This window comes from Vidua chalybeata, chromosome 3 (genome assembly GCF_026979565.1).
Source record: "Vidua chalybeata isolate OUT-0048 chromosome 3, bVidCha1 merged haplotype, whole genome shotgun sequence".
NCBI classification, from domain to species: Eukaryota; Metazoa; Chordata; class Aves; order Passeriformes; family Viduidae; genus Vidua; species Vidua chalybeata.
Window position 1 is genome coordinate 9,198,151 of NC_071532.1, and position 27,182 is coordinate 9,225,332.

The 27,182-nt window shown below is 38.6% G+C and overlaps 1 pseudogene; it reads right to left on the minus strand.

Annotated features, from left to right (window-relative positions):
• Positions 1–3,027: 3,027 nt before the first annotated feature.
• Positions 3,028–27,182, minus strand: LOC128786521 (centromere protein J-like; annotated as a pseudogene).

Sequence of the window (27,182 nt, forward strand, 5' to 3'; positions counted from 1 at the left end):
CTTGCTTATGAAAAAGTGGCCAAATGTACTTCTGTTTCTTCTCCACAACCTGCCCTGCAGGCTGCAAGAGGATCGATTCCTGAGGTGGCTGTCCTAACTAAGAAAACTGCCAGAGCACTTCCAAGAAAAACACTGACTTCCCAGATGCAGGAAAACGTAGCGTGCCCAGAATACCCTTCCAAGCAAAAGGTGAAGCTAAAAATAAACAAATCCCAGGAGGCTGGGTATTCTCCACACAAGTCTGCCCAACTCAGTTGGTGGTTACCTACACCTGACTTCTGCAGCTATGAGCTAACCACACATATATTTCCTCTGACAAAGACCAGAGGCCCACACCCCTGGCTGTCTGAATGGAACTAGCTCTGTTCCCAAGTCACAGCATATTCTAAATGTGAAAAAAAAACTGAGGCCAAATCCTGGCTGTAGCATGTTTTTGCTAATATGAGGAAAACCTGTGAAAATACAAAAGTGGTAATTCCCAAATGTGTTCCATCTCCCTGAAGGATTAATGAAAATTTCATTGTAAATCCTCCAGGGCAAAAAACATCAAAAAGCAGCTATGTGTCTTGCTACAGTTTAAGCACAATATGCAGTCACACTTAATTTGGATTATTTTTGGGTTATTTTTGTTCCTACAGCTATGAACTATAAATGATAGAGCCATGCTTCTGGTTAACTGAGGCAAATGGAAGGTGGAGGAGAGGGTGTGAGAATCAGCCTGTGAAAAACAAAGTGGGATGTGTCAGAGCTCATCTATGAAGGACTCTCAGTTATAACACACCTGACAGAGACTGTCATTCATGTGGGTGAATTTCCTGACTCCTTGTTTCCAAATCCAATGTGTGCCCTTTATGTCAAAAATGCATTTATTATTATACTATAAAATATCACCTGAAAAAAATGAGTCTTGGTAAAACAATGGTCAGACACAGGCTGGCAAAAGTGCTACAAAATCTTCAGTAGGGTCACCCTTGTGCACAGCTCTAGGGAGTGCCTTGCACATATTCCCCATGTGCCACACATTGTGCAGGGCCAAATTATTCCAAAATGTTTCCTGAAATTAGAGTCAAGAGTGCTTAATGAATGAAGCAAGGAGCAAGCAGCATGATAACAAAATTGCTCCCTATTTAGCTTATAATTAGGAGGGATTACTTATCCACAGGATTCTGTGATTCAGTGACAGGTTATTGAATAGTAAACAGTGATTTAAGGCTAAAAGCTGTGAGCAAAGCCTGTTTTCTGATTAACTACAGAAACAAAAAGAATGTCAGCATTTTAACTGGAGAACAGGGACCTTTTGTTAGAGGAATTCTTGGGAATAAAAACAATGGTTCTTTATAAAACATTGGTATCATATCTAATTTCTCAGCCAAACTGAAAACACTAGCAACATTCACTTTATTTATGATGCTTAGTTGAGGAAAAAAAAGCACCATAGATCTATTTTGGTCAGCATAAGGTAGCACTAACTGAAATTCCTACTGAAACACATGGAAAAGAATAATGTCTTGATTTTATTTTAGTTAGAGTTTTCTTTTTAAAAACAAATAAAATATATTAACCATTTCTGTAGTTGAAAGCAGGAGTGTTATGAAGCAGTAAAGGGAAAACAATACAATTTTATCATTACACCAGCTGATATCAAACTGATCACATCTTCATAATTAAATTGATAAACTGAAGTATGTGTATGATCAATACCAGCAGTGCATCTTGCCCTTTCTTTGAAAGATGCTCTGCAATTTGTGTGGTGATTTGCTGTTTGTCTGAGCCCCTGGAAACAGAAGAGTAGAGGGAGCAATTCCAAAATGCTGCAATTTTTGTACTTAGGTGTGAGAAAAGGCTCAAGCAGCATGCTATGAGAGTGTATTTGTTACTACAGGAATTTGAAGGGCAAAAGGAGATAATTGGGTATCTCAGTCAGTGGGCAGGTAATGAGCTGAGCTCTACAAGAGAAGAGTTTCAGTGATTTGGAAAAATTCACTGGAAATATTCAAGGCCAGGTTGGATGGGGCTTTGAGCAACCTGGTCCAGTGAAAAGTGTCCCTGCCCATGGCAGGGGGAGTTGGAACTGGATGATCTTTAAGGTCCTTTCCAACCCGAAGTATTCTATGGTTTTCTGACAGGCAGTCTATGGGGAAGACAGCTGAAAGCAACATCTGATAAATTATTAATCCCTCTAAGTATCAAGTGTCATCCAAAGAACCTTACAGATGGAGAGATTCACTGACCAGAAATATTTTTGCACTACTGGAGCAATAAAAGCAATAGTGGGAAAGGTTATTTCAAAGACAAAGCAACACAGAGGAAAGACTGCTGGAGGAAAAAGAAAGATTCAGAAGATCCAGATCTGTGATCCAGAATAATCACTAGGATGGAATAAACATTGCATTTTATTTTCAAATGCATAAGGCAGAGTTTTTAAATTATGGTTATATAAATTTTGAATAAATTTGGTCAGAAGGAACATCCAGAGCTGTGACTGTTCTTTTCACTCCTGCTCAGGTTTTGGTCTAATATCCAGCTCATGATAAGTCTTGATACATGCTGGGAAATTCTGCTCCAAAAAATCCAAAAAAAGTGAAAACATTAATCACTTCCACACATTTTTTGATGATTAACTCAGAAAATAAATACCCATGTAGATTTATTTTAGCCAGCATAAGACAACACTGAACTGTATATTTGGGGTTCTTATAGTTATTAATTGTAGTCATTTTCACAACAAATTGCAGAAAAACTAGAGAAAGTGTGATCAGTACCATGAAAGAAACACTTTGGTGAGAAGTACTGTGGGTATTTGTTTTAATGTTGAATACAGAAAAAGGGCATGACTGCATCTCCTTCAGTCTTCATTTCATTCAGGTAATGTTTTTCCAATCTAAGCACCAGTTGCTGAGCCAAAGTGATTTCAGCCCTACAGATCCCTCCATTCACTTTCACAAGTTAGATATTCCTAACAATTCTGACCTGCCACAAAAATGCTTTGAACTACATACGTACAGCGCAGCCTTCTGCAGGGAGGAATCACCTTTTACCTAGGATGAGATTTCCCTCCTCATCCTTGATTTGGAGTTGTCCAGTGGAGCACTTGGTTTCCTGTCTGCCGTTCCAGAACACAGTTTTCACAGTGCCATCCAGGTACTCCCCCCTCCTGAACTTTCATTGTTCAGGGTTGTTAAACCAACACCCTTCCTCATCAGTTTCTCTCAGAATTGATAGCTAAAGATAAATTATAGAACCTTGCTATAATCAGTTAATCATTTTATTTTCCTTAAACAAAACAAAAAGTTACCCACCACCCTCTGATGTGGCATGATCTTCTTTACATCTCCATTGGAAAAGCTGATCAATGTCATCCTTTCATCAGCACCAATCTCCTTTTTAGTACCATTGTGGAAAGTGAGGATTTAGAGTCCATCAGAAAGCACCTCTTCTACCTTCAAACACACAGAGCATCCAATGCAGATGAAGTCAAAGGAGATGAGCAGCACTTCACTGCCTTCCAATTCAATTGGATCTTGAAAGAAGTCATGCTACATCTTTCTATTTCTAAAGATATCTCTGCAGCACAGGCATTATTTTTGCCTCATTTGTGTGTAAAAGAGGACAAAAGAAATTTTCTTTTCACAAGAAACATGTTCCAAGTTCTCACCCCACCACTTTGTTTTAATGTTAAGCAAAATAAGGTGCACATCCCTGCAGCAGTAGGGAAGACAGTCAGGTTTCTTCTTGACCAACTTTAGTGAATTATTGACCAGATTCATTTCATATATGCTTACACATCTTCTGCACAGGCCAGTTGAGAGATGCCTGGTTCTGGACTGTGTGAATCAAAATGATTGAACTTGATGTATTAACACAGATTGCTGATGTGGTAGGTAAAGAACCATTTATTTCCAAGTAACTCTGCATGGACTTTCAGTACTACAGAATTCATTTTGGCTGCATGCACAGACCTAAAAATTTGCTTGAGACTTCTTATTGAGAGCAGACAATAATGTCATTAATATGCTCTTCTACAGAAAGGGCACTAGTCTGTAAGAGACTAGAGAAGAGTCACTAGAGAAGACTTCATACCCAGCATAGCCTCTGGTTAATAATTTTGCCTGGTGTTAACTGTAGCAGTTGTTTCTACTCAGGATATATCAAATACCATGGTATAATTCTTTTGGTAACATTAAAGAAGAAGGCACTACACTAACCAGAAGATGCACTACATCTTTGTCATATTGTTCTAATCTTATCAGAATTTTCACAAAAATGGAATATCTCCCAACCAAAAAAAAAAAAAAAAAAAATAAATAAAGCTATTTTCTTTTACCTTTCCATCATGATACTCTATTTTCTTCTGCACCTCTTCCCCTTGCTTTCTCCTTTCTTGATGTAACTTTGACCTTCTAGATAATATTGATTTTGGAGGTTATATTATAAAAACCTCAAAGTCAGTGTTATATAAACAGAAATGTTTTTAAAATATATTCCCTAACTTAAAACAATGGTGCAAAAAATTTAATTACTTTCACACACAGAGGAAAGATTACCTTCTTTCTGGTATTGCCTTGTATTTGCAATGAATTTTCCTATTTTATTTGTAACTAGAAATGTTGCACATTAATTCCAGTTTTCTTCCATTTGCAAAGCAAAAGATAGCAAAATGGAAGTCCAAAAATGAGGTGATAAAAGTGCATTCTGGCAAAATTATGCTGTGCAAAATGGAGAGAATAAGCACAGGAACAGAGAGCAGAACTATCTCTGAGTGTCGAGTTACTGATTTACAAAGAAAGGTATTTGTATTAGCTAGAGTCACTCTTCCTAAACAAATTACACAGCTCTTAGCTGTTAGGTGGTGCTATCTATGTAACTAAGGGCTATTCTGATGTTACAATTCCAGTTTACCATTATCATAAATGCTCTTTGCCATCTGGCAGTGTGTAAAGGAGCCTTAAGTCAAGAGACATCTGGCACACAGCGTCCAGGGCAGTTATGAGCTGATGTTAATTACAGTTTGAAGATGTGGTGAATTTTGAATTATGGCATCTGAAGGAATAGGAAGAACTGCTCCCCACAGGGCAATGATATGCTTCACTAAATAACTATAAACACCATGCTTAAAGTTGCCAGATCCATCTCTAAATCTGTCTACTGCATAGCATAGGAAGTGGGAACAGAATACTTTCTTTTTCTTAGTGTGTTTTATTTCTCCTCACAGATGGAAAGAACACAGTTGCTGCTCATGTAAGAACTGGAATTTTAAGTAGCTCAAACCTTTACTTCATCATCCAGAAAAGCAGGAGAACTGTCTGTAGGTACTTTGTTGTCATATGCAGTTATGCCATTTCTCTTGTGTGTGGTCACAAAAGCCACTTTATTCTGAGCTCTTAACAATTTTCCTGTCTTTTTAAGAGCTTCTTCTTCCTGAGACAAAATTAAAATGCTAACTAACAACATAAATGTTCAACATCTGTGCAGAATTACATTGACAAGGGAATCTAGCCTATTATTTGAAGCCATTGCAATATTGTTTTAAAGACTGCACTTATATAAGGAGTAAAGGAAAAATAATAAAGCCAGGAGAGTATTGTTGTCAAATGAATGGGAGTTAGCACGCTGTTTATGAAAACTAAGACCACAGACTCACTGTAACTATATTTTATAGAGTTATATGGCAAAATACCTCTGCTTCTTCATTGTTCTTGCAGGGTGCAAAGCTGCAAGTGTCTTTCCTGTAGTTATGTGAGAGGAAAGTGTCTTCTGAGCTATATGAAATGGGCAAAAGGGTCCCTGTAAGAAAAATTAAAGAAAAAGGGATCATTGAAAGCACATGAAAATTGCTGAATAACATTTCCATACCTATCTCAGGCTTTTTGAAGATGCTAGCTCTCAGAGTCTTGCAGTACATTGCTTCTTACACTGATAATGTTTGCTAACAGCTTGTCCATCCTCCCAAAGGTGCTTTGTCCTGCACCAAAATGAAATGCAGTCCACATCCATTCTCCCACCTCCTGAACCTCTGGGACAACAAACTCAGTGAGTAAGTAGGTGGCAGCACAATATGCTTTCCCTCTCTTGTAAAATATGAACTTGACAATACTTCTAAGAATCATAGATGTGTTTTAGTGACTCACATTTTTTATTAATCAATAGGTGGGGACCAGTTTCTCCAAGGCATTTGCAGACCACTTTAAGCAGGCAGGAGGTTTCCACAGAACTTACCTTTTACACAGGAGGGTGAGCTGGTCTCCTTAAAACAACCACTTGATGTGAGACAGCTCCAGGTGACTTCCTACCATTATACCTTCTTCCAGTAGGAGAGGGCTGATGTACAACCTGAAGGAAATTGGAGAGGCCCTGGCTTACAGTCATGCTTCACTTCAGTATGGGAGCTATCAGTGATATGGCAAGAGTGTGCCATACACTTCTCCTTCCTAGGAGTTTAGCTGTCTGTGTATGGATACTGTACAGGTGTCTAAGCTTGGTTCAGACTGTTGCAGAGCATGTATGAACAGCCTCTTAGATAATTAGTGACAAAAAAAATCTGCAGTTCCAGGGAAAAAAGGCCAAGTAGTGGGGATCAGGATCCCAATACAGATTCTGAACAATATCATAAAAATAAAATAAAGTCAGTTTAAATAGACCTTGCTGCTGGCTTACTTTGTCTAGTTCAAAAGGTGTCAGTCTTCCTGCCAGCTGGTGTTGTGATGTGATGAAGGGTCCTCCTGCCAGCTGGTGTTGTGCTTCTGGAACAGTCAGATGCTTCTTCTTCTTGATGTTCCTTGGTCACTAATCTCAAAGGATCAGCTTTTTGCACAGAGCTATTTGTGTCCTAAAAAGTGTAAATACATTTGTATTAAGTTAATATAAATATCTTCAAATAGCGTTAAAAAAATCCTCCTACAACGGGTGCATCATTAAGTGGATAAAACTTTAGGAGGATATTTAATTGTGTGTGTGGGCATATCCAAAAGACACACTCAAGCACACACACACATTTTATACATAACTCTACATTTGGAGTCTGATTTTGCTTCCCACATTTCTCTGTGCTTGGAACAATGTAAGCCAAGGTTAATCCAAGGGGCAGAGGTGAGGCCAGCAGCTGCTGAAAGGCTCTCATCCCTCAGTCCCACCACCTTGCCAGCTCTCTCTAGGTTATCACAACTGAGCTGAGTCCAGTAAAATATATTGTATGACAGTTCATTTTTACTTGCTGGATGTCCAACCTTTCTATGTTTTGATCTCATACATCTCCATCAATCAAGGCTGACACAAGACTTGTAGGACCCTGAGGGATGTGTGAGCCACAGAAGGGAAATGAGATGCAAAAATTTTCAACCAAACTATAGAAGTTATTTGGACTGGAAAGATCAAGGAGACTCAAAAGCACTACCCCAATTTTTAATGCAGATCTTAGAGCAGAGCACAGAGAAAACATAAAATATTCCTGCATGACCACCATGAGATACTTGGGATTTACAGGATTTACACAAAGACTCTCAGGTGTTTACAGCTCCCAAGTACATGATGGTAAGAAACAAAGAAACAATCCAAAAAAAGTTGGAAATCGCACCAATAACTCTCATTTTGAAATGTCTCACACACTGAAGAGTGGCTGCTTGAGAAGATGTGTGTAAGCTATTAATGAAAAGAATATATTTGCCATCAGCTTAATTTACTCAAGTCCATGAGCTATTGCTCAGTGAACATGGGACTAGCAAAGCACAGACAGGAAGACTGCACTGCTCCTTCTCTGATAGCTGTGGTCAATGTTTGACAGCTGTAAAATTTTCTCCATGTGATCAGGGTATCTGCTGCTGCTGTGGTTGGTGATGCCTTATTCATATTAATAAATGACATTATAATTTAATGTATGCTTACAAGGAAGGAGCTAAGAAAGCAATCCTATTGCAACACCAGAAAACTGCAGGATTTTAAAAGGCTAAATTTTTCCTTCAAGCATAAAACAGTTCTCAGCAGGAGAAAGTCAACTGATTAGCTCTTTCAGTCAAGGTTGCTAAAAAGTACATAAATTAATAGAATTTATTATTAAAAGGAATATATTTTACATTTGGTGATATTTTCTGCAGGGAGAGTCCATGGATATGCCTGAGTTCTTCAAACATAATCAGGTTTTCAAATAAAAATGGATGGGCAAACTGTCAAAATATGCCTGGGACTTCAGCTTGAGATAAATGGTATAGACCTAAGGACCTTTAAGACTATTTCTGATGAAGAGATATTAGCTAAGATATTGCAGAGAGATAGAAGGAAAGAGCACGCAATCCATCATTTCATTGCTAAATATCTCAAGACTGAAACTGCCAAATAATTTAAAAGAACTTGAAAAGCCATTGGATCAGTTTCACAGCAGCTCAAACCAATTTCAGCCCAGACTGCTGGACTCTCACTCCTTGTCTTCTGAACGCAGCCACATGTTTCCAGTCCCTCCCATCAGCAGCTACAGAGGGGAATTAACCTTGTTCACTGAGTAGAATCAGGCAGAGATGAACTATTTTCTTGCTGCCTGGTTAGTTTTGAGCCAGCTGGCTCACCATCTTCAGAAAGTGCCAATAGGGCCACAGCAGCTCAAATATTCATCAGCTTCAGTGAGACACAAGCATGTGGCAGCATTTGTTTTCCTTGTGGTTTATTATAGAAATAATGTTGCAATTCAAGCTTTTAAAAACTTTACATAAGACTTGTAAATAGAAGATATTTTATGGCAAGATGGAGTCAGAGAAAGTAGCTCTGTTTCCATGAACATGATGAGAAGTATCAGCCAATTCAGCTGAAGGAGCATCCATGAAGAGTAGTGCTAGTACTCCAGCTTGTTACACATGCCATTGTAAAAGCCAGATTTCATTTTATATGCATTGCTTACACTAGCATATCTATTTTTAAAGCAATAATGTCAAAGGAAACCAGACAAGCTTACATGAATCACATGCAGTCTCTGTTTTCATTCAGAGGAATGTCATTCTAAGAGATCATTTGAAAATTCAGAGCCATCAGTGTATCCCAGGCAACCACTACAACTTTGCTCTGCATTTTTTAAGACACTCAAATGCTAAGCATTTGGACTAATCACACATGACTGGGTTCTTGATAAAGAGTCTCTCAATTCTATCACTTTCATAAACAAAGCCATCAAATTATCTCAATTTTCTTCATTGGAAATATGTGGATGATCAGTAAATGCAGACCCTTGGTGCAAAGGGGCTACAGGATTAGAGGAAGAAGCAGCGTCCCAACATGCACAAGATAGATAATTTTTTTCCAGTCTTCACTGAAAACATAAACATTTAATCACCAGATCAGCTGGTGACAACTAAAGATGTGTAGTTTAGTTATGAAACTCGACTTCATAAAAGAACATGTAGGCAGTTCATTCTGTATCTTTGTCGTGGGAGCTAATGAAATGCAGTTTGAATCGCCATCAGTGACACTGATCCTGCTCTTGGCAAAAGCAGGGACCTCTTGAAATTTCTCTAGCCCTACAGATCTGTGCTATCAGGAAGGCAGTGGAGGACGGGAGGAGATATTGTTACTGAGTGTTACAGGAATTCTAAAAATACATTCTCCTAGATCGTCATGCTCAACAAGAATCAGCTATATTTTCTAATGAGCTTTTGCCTCCCAGTTGTTAATACCTTCAGTTCTTCATCAAATTCTCCCAGAAATCTCTCATTTGTCAATTCCCATAAATAAGGATTTCTTATTACCTTCAAATACCACAGTTTGTGTCATGTAGGGTACATATTCCCCCTAACAAATCAAAAAGTCGAGAAAAAGCAACAAGGACTCATGGATAAAGCAATGAAGTTCAAATGCTATGAAAGTCTGTTCACATAGTCACAGACCTTCCCTGCTTCAGAGATAGTAATTTGTCAGGAAGAACATTCATAGGTAAAGAAATAACATGCTCAAAGGTCATCAAAATCCCAAAAGGTTTGGGATTTCCCAAAAACATGCCCAAAAGGTCATCAAGATTGGAAGTAAGCATATTTGACCTTGGCTGAAACATTAAGAAATGCTACCAGTATACCTTTCAGTGGAATTCCCCTCCCCTCCTCCCATTTCCAACCCTGCCAGGCAAATGAATTCATCTTTATTCATAGAAATAATGAATATCTATTCATAGGTGCACGTTGGGCAGGAAACTGGCAACGTGTTCTAGCTAATGAGCTGCATTCAGAAATCAAATTGTTTTCAGAGGATCCATGTTAGTAAATATTAATAACTAATAAATAATAACTATTCTGGCTCATCTGTTCATTCTTTCATAGTCTGAAAGAATCACTAATGATGTGCAGTTAAAATGGACATTTTTCTTGTCTCACTAAAGCACAACTTGAACTGGACCATTCCTCACTAGCTAGGTCATGTTACAGCACAAATAGAGATCATCCTTAAAAGTATTAAAGTATTATAGACAACCAGAATACATCTTTTCCAGAGATGTGGATCATGTCTTGGTTATGTTTTTTTGGTTTTTTTTTACTTCATAAAATCACGTCTACAAAAAATTTGTATCTTTAACTTGTGTTGATCGTTACTCAGATTTGCTCGCCAACTCTTTTTGTGCATATCCTCAAATTCTATTAGATTTGACAAAAAAAAGTCAGATGGCAATTTGTTCTTGGTTACAGCTGACTAAACTCATCAGTCCAAGCTAGTTTTACATATGTTATAGAAGACATGCATGTCTTCTTCCAATCCTAGAACCATGAAATATTTTACGTTGCAAAAGACTCTCAGATCATCAGTTCCAACCACTGACACAGAGCTGTCAAGTCCACCACTAAACCATGTCCCAAAGTGCCACATCCACACATTTTTTCAACAATGCCAAGTGATTCCACCACTTCCCTGTTCAGCCCATTCCAATGCCTGACAACTCTTCAGCTGTTTATCCATTCACTTTGATGTGTTGTTTCTAAATTTTGGATAGAAATAGTTTGTTTCATCTGTATCCAAAATTCGGAATTATCCAGATTCACAGGATCTGTGAGGGAAAGCATCTACCTGCTATCAAAAGAGCTCAAATGCAAAGAAAATACAAGTGAGTCACCGTATGCAGATCTACTACTATGACATGGATTTTGGGCTTCTGTTTAACGTTCCATTTACCTGAGAATTCAATTCTAGAGTCAAATAATTGGCAGCCACTCTATTCACTGTAAAGCCTTTCTGTGCCATCAGATCAGATAAAGAGCATCTGTCTCTGTCAAGCATTTTAGAGTTCACTCAGGACATCTGGGCACTATGCCCACCAGTCTAACTCATGCTTGTGCTGGATTCCAGTTGGACTGGATCCAGTCCTGGCTGGATGGTGAAAGCCTAGAGAGCAGTGAGCCCAAAAGTCTGCTGTCCTCAACTTCCCCCTTCTCAAAACTGTCGCTGAAGTCACAATATCTATTGCCCGTGGCTGTGTACCATAGGAGGAAATTATCAATATCTCTTTTCATATCTGGAACTGTATAGAATTTGCTGAATTTACTGTCTAGTGACTTTCAAACACACGCTGTCATGCTCACTATAGTGGAACGGTTGCCTCCCTTCTCATCTGATATCTTTTACATTTTAATTCAGTCCCTAAACAGGCAGAGAGCAGAGTGTGTTGGCTAATCTAAGTTTTCCTTTAGCCAAAGGGATAGTTTCCAGTAGAGAAGATGAATTTCAGAGAGATTGTACACTTGTACAAAGCATAAATTTCAACCAAATCTGACCAAAAGTGAGAAAAGGGACTTGTAATATCCAAGGTGTCCATAATAGGAAGCAAGAAATACAAAGCAAAGAGAAAGAAAAGCATAAAGAGATAGTTAGATATCTAAATTCTAAACATTGAGATGTGTTAGAAATGTGATAAGATGGCTGTGGAGGAGCAGTCATCGGCACACCAGGCAGAAATCAGCATCTCACTTGACATACTGAGCTAACTTGTCATAACTTGTAAAAATCGGAGTGGTTTTCCCACTGAGATGACCTGGGAGAAGGACACTACTACATATTGGCAAGTAAAGCCTAGAATGGCAAAATACTAGATTTATGGTTTGCCAAGGCAAGGAGATTCTCTGTAAAGTCAGCCTGTGGAGTAGCAGGTGCAACAAGTTTGGAAAACTCATTGAGAGCAAGACACAATTCAGTTAGGTCTAGAAAAGAGGGGAAAAAGAAGTTTTTTCCCCTGCTACTGCAAAACCAGAAGAAAATCGACAATTCATGTAGAATTATGCAGAAGCAAGAAAACATGATCATGCTTATATACACTTTCATTTGTGGAAATTTTGATTCCAAAGAACATCCTCTTAAATACATATTTGAAACTCTGGAAAAGTGACTACTGGCAGTAGAGATACATACCTTATTATTCACATCTCTAAGGAAGTGTTTTGGCAAAGATATCTTCAGCACCACATGAGAGATGCTGTGGCTCTTGTGATTATCTCTCCATGAACTTTCTTCTGGTTTGGATGAAGATGCTGTCCCTCGCAGAATAACTTCTGAAACCTAGTGGAGAATTTGTTATAAATATGTAATTTTAAGTTCAAGTCACACCTAGTAGAATCAAACAGCCTTCAAAGCCATCTGATACAAATTTTAAGCCATTTTCTTTTCATAAAGATTAAGATATTTAAACACAATGAATGACATTCCACATGTTTTTCTGCTAGGGTCTGAAAGTCCCCAGTATTAGACAAAAACTTTGTAGGTACTGTCCTAGCATCTCCATATACACTATCCTAGTATTACTTTCACACAACAAAAATATTCAGTGTCTTGAGTAGTAGTTTTACATCAACAAAGTGGTACAAATCAAACAGAAATCTGGCCAACAGCAGAAGTCAATTAGCTCTTTCTTATCCTTCCTTGTTTTGGAATTTATATCTATTTTAATTTTGTACCTGTGACTAATACAGATATTTTTTTCTGACCTTCACAGTCTATAAAAGGATGAGTCATAAGAGCAATTCAGTTTGGGAAAGGTAAAAATAGAGTGAAATTTAACTTCAAATTACATTTTCAATGAAATTTAAGTGTCAGGTGAAAATTTTCATTAACAAGTACATTACAATCAAATAAAAAAAGAGACACAGAACTTCCTTACTCCAATAAAGCAAAGGTCAAGTTCATTGGTGGTTCTATCATTTTTAAAAGATACCTCACTAGAAATTAGATTTGAAAATTAGAGAAATGCCTAAGAGAAAATGGCTCAATTTCATTTTCTTCTAGGTTCAGCCATTCTAGGGAAGTGTAGGGTTCATCTCATCAGCCTATACCATTTAGGAGATAATTATTTTTTCTAGTTTCCTTGACAAACATAGGATGAAACTGATCCCTCAAAGCATGTATTTTTCTCCCTTGAATACACACAAGGAAAAGAAATTATCCACTCAACCCACATTTCAGGGTTTTTTGAATTCTAGTCTGAACCATTTAATTTCATCAAGACTTGTTCTCTCCTGTGTAGAGTAACTTTAATTTCCTTTAACTCTCTTACAAGAAGTTACTCAGTTATATACTAATGAAGTAAGTAAAATCCTACAAGTACATTAAACAAGTGGAATATTGAATTAAAAAATTACAAGACATTCTGTAAACATATGATTAAATCATTTTGATTTCCAGAGCTTAGCAAAGACATTTACATTAGCCAGCTATATTTTCCACCCTGTTTATCCCTCCTGCTTCATGCCAGTATAACTCCTATTCAAGAATCCAACTTGTGCCTCTGTAAGGCAGACCACTGATGGTGTTTCCTTCCAGAAAGTTTACAGCATAAAATAAGATCTAAGATTTAATAGAAGGTCCAACTATATTTTTTCCATGTTGAAGAGATGTTTTATCAAAAAGCTAAATGGCATTATATATATGAAGAGTAGAATTATTTTTAGCACGCTTTTTAGGAGGCTTTAATTTAGGCACTGAAAGTAAATTAGTTACCTAGACTTCCTTCCTAGTTAGGTTTTTTTCTGCTTCCCCTCTCTGATGTTCTGAAACTCTGAGCTCATCTTGAAGCTCCATGTTCTGCCTTGTCAGCAACTCAGCCTGGTCTCTCAGTTTGCTGCAGGCAGCACGCCAGCAGGGCTCAGTTCTCTTGAGCTCCTCCTGCAGTCCAGCAATCTGCTGTTTTAATATCTATCAGTGAAAAAATAGAAGTGTGCTGTGCCATTGCCTGCTCTGAGCTAGGCATAGCCCACCTTACATATCCAGAAGCAAGCATGGAGCCTTTTGTTCTGCTTAAAGGTCTACAGTATTAAGGTATGCAATTAAAAAAAAAAGAAATCACGTTTGAAATTTTTTCAACAAAGAAAAAAACCTCCCCTAAACAATAAAAAATATTACTTTGCAAACTCTTATATTTAAAACAAACCAATTGTTACAAAATGAGCAGAGACAAGTCCATGCTGATGAAAATAATGAAATTCAGCTAATCATGCAAATAATCAGCATTAAATGTCAACGTCTTTAAGAAAAGGCTAGAATACAAGGTAGATTTTAATTACAAGAATGTCAAGTAATCAGATCTTCATGTGGCTAAAAGGGCACAGGAATAGTTAGATCCGTCTTACAAAGAGCAGGGCATTGCAAAGACATAATTTTCAAATGAAAAGAAAATGAAAGTAATGAAATTTGGAGACAACATTTCCATATGCATCCATCTCCATTATTTTTGCCTTCTTCCTTCACCCATGCTGATGCAAACACTGAGTCCTTTTCCTTCAGGGCACTAATGCTGGATAGTGCAAAGAGAATACTGGTGGAGTTGAGCTAGAAATGTGCAGTTTGCTCTGTAGTCAACCAACTGTCAAATGCAACCCTTTCTCACTTTCCCTTCATTTGTGTGTCTTCCCATTTGTTTCCTGATCACATCCCTTTCTTAGCTGTGAGCTGCCTGCTCTGAATTTGGCACATCCAACCATTTTCTAGAAGCAGCAGACTTCTGAAGTTGGGAATTATAGAGATAAATAACCCCAAAAGTATTTTGGTTTTGTTTTGTGGAAAATGGAATTTTTGAATCTGCACTCATTAGGTATTTCAGGTGGGAACATAAAATTAAATTAATTCTATCAAATTCCATCTCTAGAGCTAGGCATAGTCAAGAAACACAACTATTCCCTGGCAAAAATTCTAAATTTTTTTTCTAAACCCAGGTGGAATGAAAACTGATATTTTAAAATAGCGTGCAGAGAGCACATTCAAAATATTTTTAATCAAAATATTAAAATGGCCTCACTGAAACACTTCCTATTGAAAATGATACTTGTAGACAAATATGCAACATAAGGAGAAAAAACATTCCCTATATGTATAGTCCAAAAATATGTATCTCAAAAATGTACAAATGAAAAATAAAGTATAGAAATTTTGAACAAAAGTACTATGTTGCCAGTTTTAATGGTTCTGAAACTTCTTTGATCATGAGTAATTTAAATTGTCAATTTGCTATCAAATATATCAGTTTGGTTTAGACGTCCTTTTGCAGCAGAACATTGTTCCAGACATTTCGGAGCTTTACCATTGCCCGTTCTTTTATTTTGTAAAAATATATCTTTCAGCTGCCTCATCTCTGTTATTGGTTTTTCATGGCTTACCATTTTTTTCTCTGATTACCAACAATTCTTTTAGAAAATTGCCCCTTAAGTCATATTATGTCCAGCTGTTTTTAATAGGGATAATAGCCACAGATAATCAGAGATGATTTTATCACAAAGAAGTCTGAAATAAAATCTTTGAAAAGATAGAATCCCTTTTGAAGAAACCATAATAGGAATTAGAAGGAATTTAGAAGAAACCATAATAAATGACTTGGGGATGTTATTAGGCAGGTTAGATTGTTAGACACAGGGCTAGATATCATAAAAATACCTCAAAGCCAAAGATCAGGATAGTTTAAAGAAAAAATAATAACAAATAGCACAGGAATGAGAATGATGGCCATTAACTGTGTTGTACGTGGCACAATGAGCCCTAATATTTACAAGCAGGAAAGTTCACTACGCAGGAGTTGGAAATTTTTCTAGAGTCAGCTCAGCTGAGCAAATCAGTACAAAGAAGTATGAGGAATATGGGAACATTTTAACATCCTTAAAAAATGGTAGGCACAACCTAATTTTTTTTTAATACAAAAGAACACTTTCTTTTTTATGTGCATTTAAAACACAAACCAAAGCAGTATCTTATTAAAATTAAAATCTTCACCATATATCTAACCATCCTAAAGAAGTGGCATGAATAATTTGCCTTGTGTAGAAAATTGAAAGATACAGGTAAAAACACAGGATGTTTTTATGGAAGGATATTAATTGATAAGAACTACGTATTTATTCTACAGAAGACAGCTTACTTGCATTTCTGCTGATTTCACATGTTCTCCAGTGATTCTAGCTGCTCCTTTGAAGTTGCTCTGGGCAATTTTTTCTTTCTGCAGTAAGCGAGCTTGATGTCTATTGTATTCCAAAGGGTGAGTCAACTCCTGGCTCCTGACAGTCTCGGGCTGGTCTATTCATGTTCTGTTCACAAGATAAACAAAGAGTATGAAATTGGCATACAAGACTGCAATGAAGGACTGTCTTCAAATGTATCTTCTTTGGGCATGATCTTTGGAGGGCTTGGGCATGTCCCTCATATGCTGATACTGCTGGGAGTGGCAAGCAGTTATCAGCACTTGTCAAAATTAAGGTACTTCCTCCCTGGGAACACTCATGCATCCGTTCACCTGCAAAATTTGTTATATTTAGCAGCTTGAAAGAATTCCAATTTAAATTTTTGACAACGTAATGACCATTAATTTAGAGGCTTTAAAACATGTTTTGTATTTAGAGAGCTAAATTAGGGCAGACCTGTAGAAGGCACAGCTTGTTACCTGCCAATGTATCTGTGAAGCCTTGCAATCATGCAAAGCTGAGGACTGGGCTGTATTTTCATCTGCCCAGTCATTACTACAAGTCAGATTAGCCATGGACCTGAAAGAAATGGGATAAAGTACTTACTTTCCACAGGTAAATATGCTCCAAGGGTTAAATGTGGGTGTTCAGAAGAGATTTTGCCTATGAACTCAATGGCTCAAGACATGACTGATCTGGAAATGCACTCAGAAATATGGGAAGAATACAAAACTTTACATATCCTCAAGCAGAGCTTATTTATATGACTGTGATCTAACTTTTGGTTAATTTTTAATCTGACATGAAATTATTTGTGAGCTTCCTGCCTAACAAAAAAAACCTGAGCTTCCAGTTCCCTTCATGACGTACAGCCACCATCTGTCCTTTGCTATTACTCGAAAAGAAACATGAATTACAGGCATATAACCTCAGCCATGAGGCAGCTGTGACCTCATGTTTCCCTCTCAGTAACAGAGTTTAGCACCTCAGGACTAAAATGTGAAAGTTCTCACAAATACTAAGAGAAAAACAAACTCCCTATATCCTGCTGCTCTTTGTAATTAATTACCTAATGTTGTTGCTGTTGCTGTTTTCTATTCTAAATAAGCTTGACTAATATTCTGGTTAAAAGCATGATGGAGAAAGGCTCAGCAACAGTCAATATAAGTATTAATTCTTCTCAAAATAATCAAATTGAATGAGCAAATAGAGCCCCTGTGTGGTTATGTCCAGCCTACCACTCCTCCATATCCAGACCAGTTACTCTGAAATAAAATGCACTAGAACAAAAGTAAGATGCAAGATCTATGTATAGCATTTTCCACTGCAGACTGAACAGTACTGTGTTAAGTCAAGGCTAGAAAACAGGCCCTGCCCTGAGGAAATGCAATATCCAAGGCTACCAGGGGCACCTGTGACACTTCTTTGGAGCTGCTGCCAAACAGTTCATAACCCAGCTGTAAATTACAAATAGGAGTTAGGTGCAGAACACAGATAGGAAATACATTAGAAATGGCTAAGCACTTTGCACAAACTGAAACTCTTGCTTGCGTGCCAGGCACACCTCTGCGTGAGGCAAATTGAGGCAGGGCTGCCTGTGAGGCAAGAACATGCATGAAGCAAGAGTCTTTTTTCCAAGACAAGGTTTTTCAGCAAGATGCAGGTAGGAAAAAATAAACCAACCACCAACACGTTGGCTGCTGCCATTGGTCCAGAAAGTGTGCAAATTCTATCCTATAAGGAAATTGTGCATTAAAAATGGCAAACAAGCTGCACTTTTTGAAGGAACAAACAAATAACCATCACAGAATCCTCTGGCTGACACCAAGTGCCAGCAGAACAACCTCAGTGCTGCAGGGGTGGAGCCACAGGCTGATGCCTTGAGCACTGTCCAGGCTCTCTTAGGCACCAGATACACACAGCACACTACATCCCAATTGGTTTTACCCTCTTGCTTATAAGATTTGTGCCTGGAAAGGTGTGAAAACAAAGTGCTTGGAAAGAAAGGAATGGATAGGTTTGGGCAGGTTTGGGCATGTCGTGCTGCTCTGAAAAGGACTTTCATTGCTTCCAGCGAGCGCAAGTTGTCACGCAGCACAAGTGAACTGTTATCAGTGGGCAGTCATCTTGTGTTCCTAACAGGGTTACTGATTTTAAAATGCAAAGCAGATTCTTGGATTGCATAAATCAGCACAGGGCCAACATAGCCAGGGAGGACAAGCTGCCTTTTGCAATTAGTTTTAGCTCATAAATTAGAAAAAGTGAGTGAAAAGATGCACACATTATACTGGGCAGGCATTTTTGGATAAACATCTGTGTGGAAATGCTAGGGGCTACTATGGCTAATGACATTAACAAATCCATGCAAGTTCTTTTAAAAATATGCATTATTATGAAAAAGTCAAAGTAATTGCCTCGGTAAGGCAGCACGGTCAGCAGGCAGAGAATACAGTGCTGGCAGAATTTGGCACTGCAGTAATTCTGCACCAGCACGTCACCCCACAGTCAAAATTTACAGCAGTAAAGGTAAAAGCAGCACTTAATTTCATTAGTAGTTTCATGAACTGCCAAATCCCACAAACACTCACATCTGGAACATGTATCACGGTCAACTAGAGATCAAAGAAGGATCTTTAATGAAAACATTAATTTTTAAGACAGTGAAAGCGCTTTGCTGAAAGGCAGGTGTAGGAGAAAATTATACAAACTAATAAATACAAAATAGCCTTTTGCACTATTACCATCATCTTTGAAATGAAGAAGAATGGACAAGTAGATCTGAAAAATAATTTTTTTACTTTGCATAATATACCAAAAAATAAAAATCAATAAATTATGCTAATTTTGTATCAATTAAGAACTAGTTTTGAAATGCAAAGAGGAAAATAATCTCTCCTGTGTTTATAGTAGATGGCACCTACTAATTCTAACAGATTTCATCACATTAAAGATTCTTATTTGATTTGATTGAAAACAAGCTCAATTTTTATTAGAGGCATTTGCATAGCCTACAATTAGTTAGTTCCATTACAAACCCCATTGTTCCAAAATTATTAATTGCAGGGATTTTGTGTTAAGAAATTATTTTTCTTCTGTGAAGATATAAACAAAAAACAAACTAAACTAAAACTTTTACAGCATTTAGTAATTACAAATAACAAAAACAACTCTCTTACTCTCTTGAATTTCCAACTTCTTAAATTTATATTGTATCAAACACATCCTCAGTCTGATCTAAAGATTAGTATTCCTGAAATAAGAATGCTGTTGGCATTGATGTGTCCTCTACACTTTTTGTTAACCTCAGAAATATGTGCTACCCTGATGTGAATGTGAGGAGTATATTCTTTACTCTATCAGCAGCCTGACCTTATTAAAAAAAAAAAAATTAACATGAGTTCTTATTGCTTTCACTGTAATCCAAAGATATTCAGCAAATTATGGGAAGCATTTGGCATTACTCAGTTTAAGACCCTAACTGCAGAAGTGTTTTGAGAGCTGGCCTCCCTCAGTGAGGTGCTTTACTTTTAATCTAGATGGCTAAATAAGTGTTTCAGTTCAAAAGCAACACAGATACCCCTGGAAAGAAGCTAGCTGATAAGTAAGAATTTAGCAACCCGATTTTAAGGATTCTAAAAGAAATCTTTTTCTCACTGCACACACAAATCAGTTTCTTGTGTATACAGATTTACCTGCAAAAATGCGTTGCTTCCTCATGTTTTTCTCTCACCATGGTCAGTGAAGGGGTTCTTCTGTGGTATATATCAGTCACTAATCCTCTGCTAAGGATGTTCCAGGTTTCTTCTGGACAGCTATCTATGATAATACACAGAACCTTGTGAATATTTATGAACCCTTGCTATGTTTTTAAAACCACAGACTTCAGAAGTGCAGTAAGCTTTATTGCTTAATCTATCAAAAAGAATTAATATATTTTGCCTGTTTATGCAAGTATTCCATTCCCATAGGTCTTAGTAGTGCAATCCAAGCCCTACAAATTCAGCAAGTGAAACAGATTTGGGGGTATATCAGTGTCAGTAGCTGAACTCCTTTTTAGGAATGTGGATGCCACATGATGATTCAACTTTATTACGAATGTAACTTTCAAAGAGGCCTCAGGACCCCTTTCTTAACAGCAGTCTGACACAGAGGATAGTGTGCTCAGTGGATTGTGACAGAGCATTTGAGAGGCATCAGAAGTGAATATTTCTGCCCTGGTGATTATTGCAGACAGGAAAACTTATTCTGACTGATCTTACATAAAGAGAAAGCCAATGGATTTAGGATGCAATAACTGAAAAAAATGAGACACCAGAAGTCTGAAAGACCCTGGGTATGGTATGGATAACTGAGTACATAAGAAGCAGCCCTGACATTCCAGGGAAGGTGTGAGAAGCACCTTTTTAGAAGCTGTCGCTATGTGATGCCTCCATTCACTCTGTAGAGTCAAAGGGTGCTAAATATCTCTATGATAGAAGATAAGAAAAGTTCTGTCCTTCTTTGTTTTCAGAGGAAGTTCCAGTAGTTTTTACAACAATTTTTACAGTAGTTTTTCCAGTAGTTTTTTATAATAGTTTTTACAGAAATACGTCATTTTGAGATGTTATTTGGCCAGGGAGATATAGAGAAAATTTCTGAGTGATGAAACACACAAGTGATGAAACTTCCGAGTCACCAAACCGAACCAAATGCTGAGTCTGACACCTAGAGGTGTCAGGCATAAGTTCATCTCAAACTGTACCCATGGCAAAAAGCAGAACACTCTCACTATACTTGACCTTTGTACAAGACCTGTATTTGGAAATGCCCCCATTCTCACAGCAGTGGCACACAAGAGACCAGTTATTATGGAGCAAATGGAGTCAACCTTGATGTCTCATTTAACTAAGTGTCTCAAGACCTGGGCACAAACTATGACCCAGAAAATAGGTGGAAACAGAGGAATCCAGTGGGAAATCATGGATGAATGGATCATGAGTTAATAATATAGCCCTTCTCTTTTTTACTTTGGGGAAAAGTCTTCCATTATGACATCAAAGATCAGTGGAAAAATGTGCTACTATGTAATGAACCAAATCAGAGCCCACACAATATCTCTGTCCATGAGAATTTGTTAAAAAACAAAGTGAATACACCGATGGCAACAGTACCTGTTGCTCCTTCTGTTGTTTTTATATGATAAAAGTTTTAAGTTGCTCTTCAACAGTTCAACAAATTTTCCAGAAGTCTTCTGTCTAATACCAATTGCTGGTGTGACTTGCCTAGGCAAGGAACAAGAAGGTACTTATTTGTAACATTCTAGTTAGTTTTCTTTTGATAATTTGTGTGGAGGTGACACGGAGCTTAGAACTGTAAGCGGTCCCTGAAATTCTTTTAAAATGTGAAGCTTGTTAGTAAAATGTCCCTATTGTGTGAATCCAACTCTCACTTTAAAACATCCTGTCCAGACCAAGCATTAATTATACTTTCAGCAAGCAACATTTTTTGGCTGGTATCAGTTGGTCCTTAGAAATAGGTAAAAAATATTCAAAAGGAAAAACATTTCAGTCATTTTCTTCAGAATACAGTTGATGATAATCACAAAGAACTCACTATCTTTCTGATAGAGTGGCTTGAATTAGATGATGAAGAGTGATAGAGTAGAAAAAAGTAATGCCTATAATGTTGCAGAGGGCCAAAATGAAAGCTGGCTCAAAATGAAGCATAGTACAGCATACATTTTTCAAAGGAAATGTGCTTGAGCCTTGATTTAGTCACTTATTCACAATTTCTACTAAATATTAAAAAAATTCTAGGGTTAATAGAAGTGCTGGTTGTGCAGCACTGTCCTTCCTACACTCCATCTCAACCCAGCACCACTGTGTTACCGTGGAAACCTTTTGATTTGTCAGTCTGTCTCTGTTACCACACCATGAGCTAATAGTATTAGATTTGTAGGGAAAACTCTTGCTAAAGAGGACTCAACATTAGGCAATACTCATTTCAGAGAGGATTGCTTCAAACCAAATATAGCCTTGTGCCATAGTGAAAATGTCATGAAGAGCTGGAGAACATTCTGTGCTTTAGTTTCATCCGGCTCACGGTAACATCACAATGTGAACCAAAGCACAACAAGTAGGGGTGACTGGGAGACAGATTTCAGAAGCTCACTGCTGATCCAAAAATGCATTCATGGACAGGGCCACTTGCCCAGACATGGATATGGTCCTGCCACATCTTCCCAGCCTTCTGCTCTGGAGGTCCCTATCTTCCTTCTCTGTCCAACTCCCATATGGTTAACACACGAAAATTCTCATGACATTTGCTCTCAGTCTGTGCTTTTCTACAAGTTTGCTGCTTCTTTTTTATACTTGATGAAAGGTTCAGCATGCCAAACACCTGCTGCTTCTATCTGCATCAGCTGAGGAAAGAGAACAACTTTGAGCATTTTTTCCATCACCAGTGCCAGCCCAGCCTTTCTTGCCCATTGTGAGGAGCCCCCCAGTGTCCTTTTGCAGTGTAGTGATGAACCAGATCAGAAAAGTGATCCAAGTTAAATGTTACACTTCTCTCCAGATAATTTTAACAAGGGTTACTTCACTGCCCTGTTCAATATATAGGCATATAAAAATTGGCCTTGGCACAGCTGAAGAGGAAGAAGAAAGACAGGGATGAATGAGCTGCCATCATAAACTGATGGCCACTGCAGAAGTGATGGCATATCAGTAGATTTTACCTCTCCCTGCCAACTTTTGCCTTACTTCTATGCTTGAACAAAACCAGTTCATCCATATGGTTAGATCAGCATTCCATTATACAGAAGTACATCAGCTGCCAGGCCATAGACCTGCCCATTTTTTGCCCATGCACACTTGCCACTCTCAAGCAAAGGAAAGAGCTGTTGTGTTGCATATATAACACAAAGAGTGGCCAATGGAAAACATGTATTTGCAGTTTGACTGACTGACTAAGATAATTTCTCACCTGGCTTCTATATTTCCAGTCTTCATCTTCCCCTTTATGCCAAAGTAGGATGAAGAAATCTCCTTGGTCCCGTCCTGCTCAATGGTGACATCTCCTCCTTTGGTTTTTCTTCTTCTTCTTTAGCAGCAAGAAAAGTTTCAGAGAAGCCCCTTTCTTTTAGTTGACTGCTCTCTAAGCAGCAGGAAAAAGGGCAATGTAAACAAAGCCTTTACAGAATGAATAAATGAAAAACAAACAACCTAAAATAATTATAAATGTTTGTTTTCAACAATATACACAAGGTTTTGATTTTTGAAAACATTTTACAACATACAATTGAATTAAGTAGGTGGAAGGATGCAATCTGTGGGAAAAAATAGGGGTTTGTTCCTCAAATCTAGTGCTGGAATCATGGAAAGGATAAATGGTAAGATGCATGTTCCCTGCCTATAGAGATTTGTAGTGCTTGCTTAATTTGTTCACTACAGAACGTGGCAGTGAAGGCACTGCTAGACAGCTCTGAACAACTTGTGCACTTATAATTATATGACTTGTGAGCCAGTTCATTAAACAGTTTAATAAGCAGTATTTGTACACATGAGAATTTCTAACAAGGCATTTTCTGTTCTATTTCACAAAATTGGAAATGTGTGTACCTTCCTGTTTAAGCTTACTGGCTAGTAGAAGGCAGCTTCTACTTCAATTAATTTTTCTTCTGAGTGCCAACTAGTGGTAAGTTGCTCTTTTAGGTCAAGTTATGACTGACAACTGGAGCAAAAAGCCTTTACTTGCTCATTCATAACACACATTGTTGCTGAAGCAGGAACTATATAACTCACTTCATCATGTAAATACAGACAGTGCTACTAGAGTAATTTGCAACACACTGGAAGGACTTTCTGGTCCAAAAACAGTAATACCAAAGTTTGTAAAGCAATGCTGTTTCTGCAACCTTCCCACCTGCCTTGCACCAGAACATGGCTGAGGAGGCAGAGGTGACACAGTAGGTTGACAGCAGCAAGGGATGCAGAACCCACCTGTCCCTTCTCACAGGTCTCACATGTGGGGCTATGCCACCTCCAGAATGCTTTAATAGGAGAGGTGCCCAAGTTCTTTAATTTTCAACTAGTGCTTCCCAGTGAAAGGCAAGAGCAATGTGTCAAAGCAGCTGTGTAATTTACCTTCCCCCTTCCCTTCCCTTCCCTTCCCTTCCCTTCCCTTCCCTTCCCTTCCCTTCCCTTCCCTTCCCTTCCCTTCCCTTCCCTTCCCTTCCCTTCCCTTCCCTTCCCTTCCCTTCCCTTCCCTTCCCTTCCCTTCCCTTCCCTTCCCTTCCCTTCCCTTCCCTTCCCTTCCCTTCCCTTCCCTTCCCTTCCCTTCCCTTCCCTTCCCTTCCCTTCCCCTCCCCTCCCCTCCCCTCCCCTCCCCTTCCCACCCCCCTTTTCCTTTTTCCTTTTTCTTTTTCTTTTTCTTTTTCTTTTTCTTTTTCTTTTTCTTTTTCTTTTTCTTTTTCTTTTTCTTTTTCTTTTTCTTTTTCTCTTCTTGAGCATCTTGTCTGGAAAGGTTTTTTGTGGGGCTCTCTGTAGACTGAAGCAATGGCTCAGTGTTTATCCCTTTAAATAAGAATGTGAAATGTTAAGCAAACTGTTGATATGTTCATGTTTGTGTTTCCAGCAATAAAAATCCAGACTCATCACAACAGGTAGAGAAGTGTCAGCTAGCCCAGTCCTCTAGTGCAAATTCAACTGAAGCATATTTCAAAGACAGTGCACTGACCAGATCCAGCTGGAAATTACCCTGATATTACAGTGCCTCTGCACTTTCAAGCCTTAGTTTTACACACAAGGCAGGTTGAAGTCAGTTTCAATAAAAAGCAGTCATACCTGCCCCTGTCCTAGTGTGCTCTTGCTGTCAGATTTCTGCTGTCCAGTCTTATTCCACCTGTTTGTCAACAACCTGGATGAAGGGATAGGAATCACCCTAAGCAAGTTTGCTGATGACCCAAAACTGGGGGGGAAAGGCTGATCCACCTGAAGGCTCTGCTGCCATTCAGTGGGACCTGGATAGGCTGGAAAGTCGGACAGAGAAAAACCTAATGAGGTTCAACAAGGACAAGTGCAGGGTCCTGGAATGACCCTAAGAACCAGCACAGGCTGGGGACTGACCTAGAGAGCAGCTCTGCTGAGGAGGACCTGGGAGGACAGGTGGGTGACAAGACACTGGTGGATGGCAAGCTGACCATGAGTCAGAAGTGCCCTTGCAGTCAGGAGAGCCAATGAGATCCTGGAGGACATCGGGAACAGCGTCAGCAGCTTTAGCCCTTGTGAGGCCACATCTGGGGTATTGTGTTCAATTCTGGTCTCCACAGTTTAAGAAAAACAAGGGTTAAATGGTGAGGGTGCAGTAGGGTGGTCACCAAGGTGATGAGGGGTCTGGAGAATCTCTCTTACGAGGAGAGACTGCAGAAGCTGGGCCTGTTTAGTCTGGAGAAGACTGGGAGGAGCCTCACCAATGCATACAGGTATCTCATAGGCAAGTGCTGAGACGAAGGTGCCAGACTCTTTTCCATGGTGCCCAGAGTCAGGACAGGGAGTAATGGACATAAACACAAAAAGTTCCACCTTAACACTTCTTTCGACTAAGTATGGCAGAACACTGGAACAGGCTGCCCAGGGAGGTCGTGAGGTCTCCCTCTCTAGAGACATTCAAAAGACATCTGGATGAGTTTCTGTGTCACCTGCTTAAAATGACCCTGCCTTGGCAGGGGGTTCAACCCTAAATGTTTTGTGGATCTGTCATTCTGTGATTCAGTGATTCGTCCACCCACAGGCTGCCTCACAATTCCCCTCATTTGTACTGTCAGAAGTATTTCTGAAGCTCTACTGTACTCTTCACTGGGCAGTACAGTTTCCAGTGTAAACCAGCAAGAAAATAAGAGTTCCAGGGACAAGAAGGAGACCAGACTCTTTCAGTGAGAGTACCTGCCCTGACCTAGCTTGAAGAATATGAGATTAGAATTTCAATTGTACTATGGGAGTGGCTCACAGTATCACAGTCAGGTCTCACTATAGAAGTTCAAAGGAATCCAGGATGCATGTCTGGATTACATTTATATTCTCTTCCCTTTAAAACTGTTTATTCCCACTTCTTTTTGCTCCTCTCCCCCATTTGGAAATCAACTTTTGATTTCTTGCAAATTGCTCTTTTATTCTTTCTTACCCTTTGGTGTTTTCCCACAGAAGACAAGGCTGGCCAAGTATAGCCAAGAGAAGATGCCAAGTAGCAGCTTACAAGTAGTTGCTTACTCTCAGTGATGCAACTATATATCAGTGTGAGAAAAACCAAGACTGCTGACAGAGAGCAGGCCTTCTTAGCTACAGAAACATGTTCTCACACCTTGGGAAGCTATAGCCACTTGTGTTATATCTTACTTATGTTTTTCCCCCTAAATATAACATATTCCCTGCTTCCTATAACTTAGCTTTCCTAACTTAAGGACTTCTTCATTTTTATCTACAAGGTGGAACTTCTCTCAGTATGAGAGGCAGGATGACTATGATTCAAGAAGTAAAAAAAAAAAAAAAAAAAAAAAAAAAATCAAGTTTACAATACTTTAAAAGCTTTTATTACAAGCCACCATAAAACCCAAGCACCTTCCCCTGACCTGCAATAAAATCAGTTAGAATCACTATCCAAGGCAAAAATTCACAGGAGTTGCACAATAGACTTAGGTTCAGATTTCCTTTCCAGCACCTTTTGCCCACCTGAATCTGAAAGCTGCACGTGTTGTCCTGAGATTTCTGAACTGCTGTTGTTTGGCGTGAACTCCAGGGATCTGCTTCGCCAAGCAGAGCACAT